The following is an 11,609-nucleotide window of genomic DNA, read 5'->3' as shown; positions in this document are numbered from 1 at the left end:
CAGTCCACCAGTCCTCCAGTCTTCCAGTCTTCCAGTCTTCCAGTCCTCCAGTCCACCAGTCCTCCAGTCTTCCAGTCCACCAGTCCACCAGTCCACCAGTCTTCCAGTCCACCAGTCCAGCAGTCCTCCAGTCTTCCAGTCCTCCAGTCCACCAGTCCTCCAGTCCACCAGTCTTCCAGTCCACCAGTCCACCAGTCCTCCAGTCCTCCAGTCCACCAGTCCTCCAGTCCACCAGTCCACCAGTCCTCCAGTCCACCAGTCCTCCAGTCTTCCAGTCCTCCAGTCTTCCAGTCCACCAGTCCTCCAGTCCACCAGTCCACCAGTCCTCCAGTCCTCCAGTCCACCAGTCTTCCAGTCCACCAGTCCACCAGTCTTCCAGTCCTCCAGTCCTCCAGTCCACCAGTCCTCCAGTCTTCCAGTCCTCCAGTCCACCAGTCCTCCAGTCTTCCAGTCCAACAGTCCACCAGTCCTCCAGTCTTCCAGTCCTCCAGTCCACCAGTCTTCCAGTCCACCAGTCCACCAGTCCTCCAGTCCACCAGTCCTCCAGTCTTCCAGTCCACCAGTCCTCCAGTCTTCCAGTCCTCCAGTCTTCCAGTCCTCCAGTCCACCAGTCTTCCAGTCCACCAGTCCTCCAGTCTTCCAGTCCTCCAGTCCACCAGTCCTCCAGTCTTCCAGTCCTCCAGTCCTCCAGTCCAGCAGTCCTCCAGTCTTCCAGTCCACCAGTCCTCCAGTCTTCCAGTCCACCAGTCTTCCAGTCTTCCAGTCCTCCAGTCTTCCAGTCCACCAGTCCTCCAGTCCTCCAGTCCACCAGTCCTCCAGTCTTCCAGTCCTCCAGTCTTCCAGTCCACCAGTCTTCCAGTCCACCAGTCCTCCAGTCCTCCAGTCCACCAGTCCTCCAGTCCACCAGTCTTCCAGTCCACCAGTCCTCCAGTCCACCAGTCCACCAGTCCTCCAGTCCACCAGTCCACCAGTCCTCCAGTCCACCAGTCTTCCAGTCCTCCAGTCCACCAGTCCTCCAGTCCACCAATCCACCAGTCCTCCAGTCCACCAGTCCTCCAGTCTTCCAGTCCACCAGTCTTCCAGTCCACCAGTCCTCCAGTCTTCCAGTCCACCAGTCCTCCAGTCCACCAGTCCTCCAGTCCACCAGTCCACCAGTCTTCCAGTCCACCAGTCCACCAGTCCTCCAGTCCACCAGTCCTCCAGTCTTCCAGTCTTCCAGTCCACCAGTCTTCCAGTCCACCAGTCCTCCAGTCTTCCAGTCCTCCAGTCCACCAGTCTTCCAGTCCACCAGTCCTCCAGTCTTCCAGTCCTCCAGTCCTCCAGTCCACCAGTCCTCCAGTCTTCCAGTCCTCCAGTCCTCCAGTCCAGCAGTCCTCCAGTCTTCCAGTCCACCAGTCCTCCAGTCTTCCAGTCCACCAGTCTTCCAGTCTTCCAGTCCTCCAGTCTTCCAGTCCACCAGTCCTCCAGTCCACCAGTCCTCCAGTCTTCCAGTCCTCCAGTCTTCCAGTCCACCAGTCACCCAGTCCACCAGTCCTCCAGTCTTCCAGTCCACCAGTCCTCCAGTCCACCAGTCCACCAGTCCTCCAGTCTTCCAGTCCACCAGTCCACCAGTCCTCCAGTCCACCAGTCCTCCAGTCCACCAGTCTTCCAGTCCTCCAGTCCACCAGTCCTCCAGTCCACCAGTCCACCAGTCCTCCAGTCTTCCAGTCCACCAGTCTTCCAGTCCACCAGTCCTCCAGTCTTCCAGTCCACCAGTCCTCCAGTCCACCAGTCCTCCAGTCCACCAGTCCTCCAGTCCACCAGTCCACCAGTCCACCAGTCTTCCAGTCCACCAGTCCACCAGTCCTCCAGTCCACCAGTCCTCCAGTCTTCCAGTCTTCCAGTCCACCAGTCTTCCAGTCCACCAGTCCTCCAGTCTTCCAGTCCTCCAGTCCACCAGTCTTCCAGTCCACCAGTCCACCAGTCTTCCAGTCCTCCAGTCCTCCAGTCCACCAGTCCTCCAGTCTTCCAGTCCTCCAGTCCTCCAGTCCAGCAGTCCTCCAGTCTTCCAGTCCACCAGTCCTCCAGTCTTCCAGTCCACCAGTCTTCCAGTCTTCCAGTCCTCCAGTCTTCCAGTCCACCAGTCCTCCAGTCTTCCAGTCCTCCAGTCTTCCAGTCCACCAGTCTTCCAGTCCACCAGTCCAGCAGTCCTCCAGTCTTCCAGTCCTCCAGTCCACCAGTCCTCCAGTCCCTCCAGTCCTCCAGTCCACCAGTCCTCCAGTCCACCAGTCTTCCAGTCCACCAGTCCTCCAGTCCACCAGTCCACCAGTCCTCCAGTCTTCCAGTCCACCAGTCTTCCAGTCCTCCAGTCCACCAGTCCTCCAGTCCACCAGTCCACCAGTCCTCCAGTCCACCAGTCCTCCAGTCTTCCAGTCCACCAGTCTTCCAGTCCACCAGTCCTCCAGTCCACCAGTCCTCCAGTCTTCCAGTCCTCCAGTCCACCAGTCTTCCAGTCCACCAGTCCACCAGTCCTCCAGTCCTCCAGTCCACCAGTCCTCCAGTCCACCAGTCCTCCAGTCCACCAGTCCACCAGTCCACCAGTCTTCCAGTCCACCAGTCCACCAGTCCACCAGTCCTCCAGTCTTCCAGTCCTCCAGTCTTCCAGTCCACCAGTCCTCCAGTCTTCCAGTCCTCCAGTCTTCCAGTCCTCCAGTCCACCAGTCTTCCAGTCCACCAGTCCACCAGTCCTCCAGTCTTCCAGTCCTCCAGTCCTCCAGTCCACCAGTCCTCCAGTCTTCCAGTCCTCCAGTCCTCCAGTCCAGCAGTCCTCCAGTCCACCAGTCCTCCAGTCTTCCAGTCCACCAGTCTTCCAGTCTTCCAGTCCTCCAGTCTTCCAGTCCACCAGTCCTCCAGTCCACCAGTCCACCAGTCCTCCAGTCTTCCAGTCCTCCAGTCCACCAGTCTTCCAGTCCTCCAGTCCACCAGTCCTCCAGTCCACCAATCCACCAGTCCTCCAGTCCACCAGTCCTCCAGTCTTCCAGTCCACCAGTCTTCCAGTCCACCAGTCCTCCAGTCTTCCAGTCCACCAGTCCTCCAGTCCACCAGTCCTCCAGTCCACCAGTCCACCAGTCTTCCAGTCCACCAGTCCACCAGTCCTCCAGTCCACCAGTCCTCCAGTCTTCCAGTCTTCCAGTCCACCAGTCTTCCAGTCCACCAGTCCTCCAGTCTTCCAGTCCTCCAGTCCACCAGTCTTCCAGTCCACCAGTCCTCCAGTCCTCCAGTCTTCCAGTCCTCCAGTCTTCCAGTCCACCAGTCTTCCAGTCCACCAGTCCTCCAGTCTTCCAGTCCTCCAGTCTTCCAGTCCACCAGTCCTCCAGTCCACCAGTCCACCAGTCCTCCAGTCTTCCAGTCCTCCAGTCCACCAGTCTTCCAGTCCACCAGTCCTCCAGTCTTCCAGTCCTCCATTCAACCAGTCCACCAGTCCTCCAGTCTTCCAGTCCACCAGTCCTCCAGTCCACCAGTCCTCCAGTCCACCAGTCCACCAGTCTTCCAGTCCACCAGTCCACCAGTCCTCCAGTCCACCAGTCCTCCAGTCTTCCAGTCTTCCAGTCCACCAGTCTTCCAGTCCACCAGTCCTCCAGTCTTCCAGTCCTCCAGTCCACCAGTCTTCCAGTCCACCAGTCCTCCAGTCTTCCAGTCCTCCAGTCCTCCAGTCCACCAGTCCTCCAGTCTTCCAGTCCTCCAGTCCTCCAGTCCAGCAGTCCTCCAGTCTTCCAGTCCACCAGTCCTCCAGTCTTCCAGTCCACCAGTCTTCCAGTCTTCCAGTCCTCCAGTCTTCCAGTCCACCAGTCCTCCAGTCCACCAGTCCTCCAGTCTTCCAGTCCTCCAGTCTTCCAGTCCACCAGTCACCCAGTCCACCAGTCCTCCAGTCTTCCAGTCCACCAGTCCTCCAGTCCACCAGTCCACCAGTCCTCCAGTCCACCAGTCTTCCAGTCCACCAGTCCACCAGTCCTCCAGTCCACCAGTCCTCCAGTCCACCAGTCTTCCAGTCCTCCAGTCCACCAGTCCTCCAGTCCACCAGTCCACCAGTCCTCCAGTCTTCCAGTCCACCAGTCTTCCAGTCCACCAGTCCTCCAGTCTTCCAGTCCACCAGTCCTCCAGTCCACCAGTCCTCCAGTCCACCAGTCCTCCAGTCCACCAGTCCACCAGTCCACCAGTCTTCCAGTCCACCAGTCCACCAGTCCTCCAGTCCACCAGTCCTCCAGTCTTCCAGTCTTCCAGTCCACCAGTCTTCCAGTCCACCAGTCCTCCAGTCTTCCAGTCCTCCAGTCCACCAGTCTTCCAGTCCACCAGTCCACCAGTCTTCCAGTCCTCCAGTCCTCCAGTCCACCAGTCCTCCAGTCTTCCAGTCCTCCAGTCCTCCAGTCCAGCAGTCCTCCAGTCTTCCAGTCCACCAGTCCTCCAGTCTTCCAGTCCACCAGTCTTCCAGTCTTCCAGTCCTCCAGTCTTCCAGTCCACCAGTCCTCCAGTCTTCCAGTCCTCCAGTCTTCCAGTCCACCAGTCTTCCAGTCCACCAGTCCTCCAGTCTTCCAGTCCTCCAGTGTTCCAGTCCACCAGTCCTCCAGTCCACCAGTCCACCAGTCCTCCAGTCTTCCAGTCCTCCAGTCCACCAGTCTTCCAGTCCACCAGTCCACCAGTCCTCCAGTCTTCCAGTCCTCCATTCAACCAGTCCACCAGTCCTCCAGTCTTCCAGTCCTCCAGTCTTCCAGTCCTCCAGTCCACCAGTCATCCAGTCTTCCAGTCCACCAGTCCTCCAGTCTTCCAGTCCTCCATTCAACCAGTCCACCAGTCCTCCAGTCTTCCAGTCCTCCAGTCTTCCAGTCCTCCAGTCCACCAGTCATCCAGTCTTCCAGTCCACCAGTCTTCCAGTCCACCAGTCCAGCAGTCCTCCAGTCTTCCAGTCCTCCAGTCCACCAGTCCTCCAGTCCCTCCAGTCCTCCAGTCCTCCAGTCCACCAGTCCTCCAGTCCACCAGTCTTCCAGTCCACCAGTCCTCCAGTCCACCAGTCCACCAGTCCTCCAGTCTTCCAGTCCACCAGTCTTCCAGTCCTCCAGTCCACCAGTCCTCCAGTCCACCAGTCCACCAGTCCTCCAGTCCACCAGTCCTCCAGTCTTCCAGTCCACCAGTCTTCCAGTCCACCAGTCCTCCAGTCCACCAGTCCTCCAGTCTTCCAGTCCTCCAGTCCACCAGTCTTCCAGTCCACCAGTCCACCAGTCCTCCAGTCCTCCAGTCCACCAGTCCTCCAGTCCACCAGTCCTCCAGTCCACCAGTCCACCAGTCCACCAGTCTTCCAGTCCACCAGTCCACCAGTCCTCCAGTCTTCCAGTCCTCCAGTCTTCCAGTCCACCAGTCCTCCAGTCTTCCAGTCCTCCAGTCTTCCAGTCCTCCAGTCCACCAGTCTTCCAGTCCACCAGTCCACCAGTCCTCCAGTCTTCCAGTCCTCCAGTCCTCCAGTCCACCAGTCCTCCAGTCTTCCAGTCCTCCAGTCCTCCAGTCCAGCAGTCCTCCAGTCTTCCAGTCCACCAGTCCTCCAGTCTTCCAGTCCACCAGTCTTCCAGTCTTCCAGTCCTCCAGTCTTCCAGTCCACCAGTCCTCCAGTCCACCAGTCCACCAGTCCTCCAGTCTTCCAGTCCTCCAGTCCACCAGTCTTCCAGTCCTCCAGTCCACCAGTCCTCCAGTCCACCAATCCACCAGTCCTCCAGTCCACCAGTCCTCCAGTCTTCCAGTCCACCAGTCTTCCAGTCCACCAGTCCTCCAGTCTTCCAGTCCACCAGTCCTCCAGTCCACCAGTCCTCCAGTCCACCAGTCCACCAGTCTTCCAGTCCACCAGTCCACCAGTCCTCCAGTCCACCAGTCCTCCAGTCTTCCAGTCTTCCAGTCCACCAGTCTTCCAGTCCACCAGTCCTCCAGTCTTCCAGTCCTCCAGTCCACCAGTCTTCCAGTCCACCAGTCCTCCAGTCTTCCAGTCCTCCAGTCCTCCAGTCCACCAGTCCTCCAGTCTTCCAGTCCTCCAGTCCTCCAGTCCAGCAGTCCTCCAGTCTTCCAGTCCACCAGTCCTCCAGTCTTCCAGTCCACCAGTCTTCCAGTCTTCCAGTCCTCCAGTCTTCCAGTCCACCAGTCCTCCAGTCCACCAGTCCTCCAGTCTTCCAGTCCTCCAGTCTTCCAGTCCACCAGTCACCCAGTCCACCAGTCCTCCAGTCTTCCAGTCCACCAGTCCTCCAGTCCACCAGTCCACCAGTCCTCCAGTCCACCAGTCTTCCAGTCCACCAGTCCACCAGTCCTCCAGTCCACCAGTCCTCCAGTCCACCAGTCTTCCAGTCCTCCAGTCCACCAGTCCTCCAGTCCACCAGTCCACCAGTCCTCCAGTCTTCCAGTCCACCAGTCTTCCAGTCCACCAGTCCTCCAGTCTTCCAGTCCACCAGTCCTCCAGTCCACCAGTCCTCCAGTCCACCAGTCCACCAGTCCACCAGTCTTCCAGTCCACCAGTCCACCAGTCCTCCAGTCCACCAGTCCTCCAGTCTTCCAGTCTTCCAGTCCACCAGTCTTCCAGTCCACCAGTCCTCCAGTCTTCCAGTCCTCCAGTCCACCAGTCTTCCAGTCCACCAGTCCACCAGTCTTCCAGTCCTCCAGTCCTCCAGTCCACCAGTCCTCCAGTCTTCCAGTCCTCCAGTCCTCCAGTCCAGCAGTCCTCCAGTCTTCCAGTCCACCAGTCCTCCAGTCTTCCAGTCCACCAGTCTTCCAGTCTTCCAGTCCTCCAGTCTTCCAGTCCACCAGTCCTCCAGTCTTCCAGTCCTCCAGTCTTCCAGTCCACCAGTCTTCCAGTCCACCAGTCCTCCAGTCTTCCAGTCCTCCAGTGTTCCAGTCCACCAGTCCTCCAGTCCACCAGTCCTCCAGTCTTCCAGTCCTCCAGTCCACCAGTCTTCCAGTCCACCAGTCCACCAGTCCTCCAGTCTTCCAGTCCTCCATTCAACCAGTCCACCAGTCCTCCAGTCTTCCAGTCCTCCAGTCTTCCAGTCCTCCAGTCCACCAGTCATCCAGTCTTCCAGTCCACCAGTCCTCCAGTCTTCCAGTCCTCCATTCAACCAGTCCACCAGTCCTCCAGTCTTCCAGTCCTCCAGTCTTCCAGTCCTCCAGTCCACCAGTCATCCAGTCTTCCAGTCCACCAGTCTTCCAGTCCACCAGTCCAGCAGTCCTCCAGTCTTCCAGTCCTCCAGTCCACCAGTCCTCCAGTCCCTCCAGTCCTCCAGTCCTCCAGTCCACCAGTCCTCCAGTCCACCAGTCTTCCAGTCCACCAGTCCTCCAGTCCACCAGTCCACCAGTCCTCCAGTCTTCCAGTCCACCAGTCTTCCAGTCCTCCAGTCCACCAGTCCTCCAGTCCACCAGTCCACCAGTCCTCCAGTCCACCAGTCCTCCAGTCTTCCAGTCCTCCAGTCCTCCAGTCCACCAGTCCTCCAGTCTTCCAGTCCTCCAGTCCTCCAGTCCAGCAGTCCTCCAGTCTTCCAGTCCACCAGTCCTCCAGTCTTCCAGTCCACCAGTCTTCCAGTCTTCCAGTCCTCCAGTCTTCCAGTCCACCAGTCCTCCAGTCCACCAGTCCTCCAGTCTTCCAGTCCTCCAGTCTTCCAGTCCACCAGTCACCCAGTCCACCAGTCCTCCAGTCTTCCAGTCCACCAGTCCTCCAGTCCACCAGTCCACCAGTCCTCCAGTCCACCAGTCTTCCAGTCCACCAGTCCACCAGTCCTCCAGTCCACCAGTCCTCCAGTCCACCAGTCTTCCAGTCCTCCAGTCCACCAGTCCTCCAGTCCACCAGTCCACCAGTCCTCCAGTCTTCCAGTCCACCAGTCTTCCAGTCCACCAGTCCTCCAGTCTTCCAGTCCACCAGTCCTCCAGTCCACCAGTCCTCCAGTCCACCAGTCCACCAGTCCACCAGTCTTCCAGTCCACCAGTCCACCAGTCCTCCAGTCCACCAGTCCTCCAGTCTTCCAGTCTTCCAGTCCACCAGTCTTCCAGTCCACCAGTCCTCCAGTCTTCCAGTCCTCCAGTCCACCAGTCTTCCAGTCCACCAGTCCACCAGTCTTCCAGTCCTCCAGTCCTCCAGTCCACCAGTCCTCCAGTCTTCCAGTCCTCCAGTCCTCCAGTCCAGCAGTCCTCCAGTCTTCCAGTCCACCAGTCCTCCAGTCTTCCAGTCCACCAGTCTTCCAGTCTTCCAGTCCTCCAGTCTTCCAGTCCACCAGTCCTCCAGTCTTCCAGTCCTCCAGTCTTCCAGTCCACCAGTCTTCCAGTCCACCAGTCCTCCAGTCTTCCAGTCCTCCAGTGTTCCAGTCCACCAGTCCTCCAGTCCACCAGTCCACCAGCCCTCCAGTCTTCCAGTCCTCCAGTCCACCAGTCTTCCAGTCCACCAGTCCACCAGTCCTCCAGTCTTCCAGTCCTCCATTCAACCAGTCCACCAGTCCTCCAGTCTTCCAGTCCTCCAGTCTTCCAGTCCTCCAGTCCACCAGTCATCCAGTCTTCCAGTCCACCAGTCCTCCAGTCTTCCAGTCCTCCATTCAACCAGTCCACCAGTCCTCCAGTCTTCCAGTCCTCCAGTCTTCCAGTCCTCCAGTCCACCAGTCATCCAGTCTTCCAGTCCACCAGTCTTCCAGTCCACCAGTCCAGCAGTCCTCCAGTCTTCCAGTCCTCCAGTCCACCAGTCCTCCAGTCCCTCCAGTCCTCCAGTCCTCCAGTCCACCAGTCCTCCAGTCCACCAGTCTTCCAGTCCACCAGTCCTCCAGTCCACCAGTCCACCAGTCCTCCAGTCTTCCAGTCCACCAGTCTTCCAGTCCTCCAGTCCACCAGTCCTCCAGTCCACCAGTCCACCAGTCCTCCAGTCCACCAGTCCTCCAGTCTTCCAGTCCACCAGTCTTCCAGTCCACCAGTCCTCCAGTCCACCAGTCCTCCAGTCTTCCAGTCCTCCAGTCCACCAGTCTTCCAGTCCACCAGTCCACCAGTCCTCCAGTCCTCCAGTCCACCAGTCCTCCAGTCCACCAGTCCTCCAGTCCACCAGTCCACCAGTCCACCAGTCTTCCAGTCCACCAGTCCACCAGTCCTCCAGTCTTCCAGTCCTCCAGTCTTCCAGTCCACCAGTCCTCCAGTCTTCCAGTCCTCCAGTCTTCCAGTCCTCCAGTCCACCAGTCTTCCAGTCCACCAGTCCACCAGTCCTCCAGTCTTCCAGTCCTCCAGTCCTCCAGTCCACCAGTCCTCCAGTCTTCCAGTCCTCCAGTCCTCCAGTCCAGCAGTCCTCCAGTCTTCCAGTCCACCAGTCCTCCAGTCTTCCAGTCCACCAGTCTTCCAGTCTTCCAGTCCTCCAGTCTTCCAGTCCACCAGTCCTCCAGTCCACCAGTCCACCAGTCCTCCAGTCTTCCAGTCCTCCAGTCCACCAGTCTTCCAGTCCTCCAGTCCACCAGTCCTCCAGTCCACCAATCCACCAGTCCTCCAGTCCACCAGTCCTCCAGTCTTCCAGTCCACCAGTCTTCCAGTCCACCAGTCCTCCAGTCTTCCAGTCCACCAGTCCTCCAGTCCACCAGTCCTCCAGTCCACCAGTCCACCAGTCTTCCAGTCCACCAGTCCACCAGTCCTCCAGTCCACCAGTCCTCCAGTCTTCCAGTCCACCAGTCTTCCAGTCCACCAGTCCTCCAGTCTTCCAGTCCTCCAGTCCACCAGTCTTCCAGTCCACCAGTCCTCCAGTCTTCCAGTCCTCCAGTCCTCCAGTCCTCCAGTCCACCAGTCCTCCAGTCTTCCAGTCCTCCAGTCCTCCAGTCCAGCAGTCCTCCAGTCTTCCAGTCCACCAGTCCTCCAGTCTTCCAGTCCACCAGTCTTCCAGTCTTCCAGTCCTCCAGTCTTCCAGTCCACCAGTCCTCCAGTCCACCAGTCCTCCAGTCTTCCAGTCCTCCAGTCTTCCAGTCCACCAGTCACCCAGTCCACCAGTCCTCCAGTCTTCCAGTCCACCAGTCCTCCAGTCCACCAGTCCACCAGTCCTCCAGTCCACCAGTCTTCCAGTCCACCAGTCCACCAGTCCTCCAGTCCACCAGTCCTCCAGTCCACCAGTCTTCCAGTCCTCCAGTCCACCAGTCCTCCAGTCCACCAGTCCACCAGTCCTCCAGTCTTCCAGTCCACCAGTCTTCCAGTCCACCAGTCCTCCAGTCTTCCAGTCCACCAGTCCTCCAGTCCACCAGTCCTCCAGTCCACCAGTCCACCAGTCCACCAGTCTTCCAGTCCACCAGTCCACCAGTCCTCCAGTCCACCAGTCCTCCAGTCTTCCAGTCTTCCAGTCCACCAGTCTTCCAGTCCACCAGTCCTCCAGTCTTCCAGTCCTCCAGTCCACCAGTCTTCCAGTCCACCAGTCCACCAGTCTTCCAGTCCTCCAGTCCTCCAGTCCACCAGTCCTCCAGTCTTCCAGTCCTCCAGTCCTCCAGTCCAGCAGTCCTCCAGTCTTCCAGTCCACCAGTCCTCCAGTCTTCCAGTCCACCAGTCTTCCAGTCTTCCAGTCCTCCAGTCTTCCAGTCCACCAGTCCTCCAGTCTTCCAGTCCTCCAGTCTTCCAGTCCACCAGTCTTCCAGTCCACCAGTCCTCCAGTCTTCCAGTCCTCCAGTGTTCCAGTCCACCAGTCCTCCAGTCCACCAGTCCACCAGTCCTCCAGTCTTCCAGTCCTCCAGTCCACCAGTCTTCCAGTCCACCAGTCCACCAGTCCTCCAGTCTTCCAGTCCTCCATTCAACCAGTCCACCAGTCCTCCAGTCTTCCAGTCCTCCAGTCTTCCAGTCCTCCAGTCCACCAGTCATCCAGTCTTCCAGTCCACCAGTCCTCCAGTCTTCCAGTCCTCCATTCAACCAGTCCACCAGTCCTCCAGTCTTCCAGTCCTCCAGTCTTCCAGTCCTCCAGTCCACCAGTCATCCAGTCTTCCAGTCCACCAGTCTTCCAGTCCACTAGTCCAGCAGTCCTCCAGTCTTCCAGTCCTCCAGTCCACCAGTCCTCCAGTCCCTCCAGTCCTCCAGTCCTCCAGTCCACCAGTCCTCCAGTCCACCAGTCTTCCAGTCCACCAGTCCTCCAGTCCACCAGTCCACCAGTCCTCCAGTCTTCCAGTCCACCAGTCTTCCAGTCCTCCAGTCCACCAGTCCTCCAGTCCACCAGTCCACCAGTCCTCCAGTCCACCAGTCCTCCAGTCTTCCAGTCCTCCAGTCCTCCAGTCCACCAGTCCTCCAGTCTTCCAGTCCTCCAGTCCTCCAGTCCAGCAGTCCTCCAGTCTTCCAGTCCACCAGTCCTCCAGTCTTCCAGTCTTCCAGTCCACCAGTCTTCCAGTCCACCAGTCCTCCAGTCTTCCAGTCCTCCAGTCCACCAGTCTTCCAGTCCACCAGTCCACCAGTCTTCCAGTCCTCCAGTCCTCCAGTCCACCAGTCCTCCAGTCTTCCAGTCCTCCAGTCCTCCAGTCCAGCAGTCCTCCAGTCTTCCAGTCCACCAGTCCTCCAGTCTTCCAGTCCACCAGTCTTCCAGTCTTCCAGTCCTCCAGTCTTCCAGTCCACCAGTCCTCCAGTCTTCCAGT

The sequence above is a fragment of the Eutrigla gurnardus genome (assembly GCF_963514095.1).
Source record: "Eutrigla gurnardus genome assembly, chromosome: 13".
Taxonomy (NCBI): Eukaryota; Metazoa; Chordata; class Actinopteri; order Perciformes; family Triglidae; genus Eutrigla; species Eutrigla gurnardus.
This window is presented reverse-complemented; position numbering follows the sequence as displayed.